We start from the raw sequence: 1,192 nt of genomic DNA on the forward strand, positions 1-1,192 counted from the left end.
TGGTTTCCTTAATTGATTTTCAGAAGGTGCCCTGCTAACTTCCACGGGCACGAGATATTTTTTAAAATATGTCCGCGGCAAAATAATTATTTTCACGGATAAACAACGGATAATTCACGGCAAATTATCAAATAGTTAGTTTGGGTTTAGCTGGATTCCTTAATGTCCGCGGCAAAATTATTCATTTTACGGATAATTAACGGCAAATTATCCGATAGAAATTTTTGCTTTGGGTAAAGTTGGTTTTTTGAAGGTGTCGAAGCGATATTTTTTAAAGACAAGCCTGCGAAAAAATTTGTAGTCCCACGGATAAACAACGGATAATTTATGGCAATTATCAAATAGTTGGTTTGGGTTTAGCTGGTTTCCTTAATTGGTTTCAGAAGGTGCAATTTTTTAAAATATGTCCGCGGCAAAATTATTCTTTTCGCGGATAATTTACGGATAATTAACGGCAAATTATCCGTTAGGAATTTTTGCTTTGGGAAAAAGTTGTCCTGCCACCTTCAGAGAGGTCATCAAAATCTTTCCCGAACACAATGTTGGCAGCCTCCTCCAGCGGAAAATCGCAAAACTGCCATCAATCTACCGATGATGATCTTACACTTCGCCCAAGCTCTTCCTCCATAATTATTAAAACGCTTTTAAATGCGCCTTTGTTGATGCGGAAATTTTTCACAAGCCAAATGGATCACAACTAATAGCAATCTCCTTTGTATATTAATGCAACTGTTAGCTGCAGCACGCTCTCCTTCCTGAGATTCCTGATTCCTTCCTGACTCCATTGTATTCTACTCAATTAAGGAAAATTCTTTTCAAATAACGACTAAACAAATTTTTTAATTTCAATATTCACTTGCGATTATATTTGATTTGTTTCTGTCAAAGCTGCTGATTAAGAACTTCGAGTTTCACGCTTTTAGCTGGTAGTGCCCTTGATAGTTACGATCGGATTACAGCATACCAATTTTCGATTTTTCGGAACGGAACAACGAATTCGTAACTAGGAAGATTCGGATTACAGCATACGGGTGTCAATATTTCGAAGTGTTTTCAGATTTCTTTCTCTAAGTTATCTAATGCGTATAGTTCTTCATATAACATTTCTGGGATTCCCTTGAATGTTGTTGAAATTAAGGATCTAGGTGTTATCTTCGACTCCAAGCTTACCGTCACATAAATTCAATTATTG

This window comes from Rhagoletis pomonella, unplaced genomic scaffold (assembly GCF_013731165.1).
Source record: "Rhagoletis pomonella isolate Grant_MI unplaced genomic scaffold, Rhpom_1.0 Rhpom_scaffold_00006, whole genome shotgun sequence".
NCBI lineage: Eukaryota > Metazoa > Arthropoda > Insecta > Diptera > Tephritidae > Rhagoletis > Rhagoletis pomonella.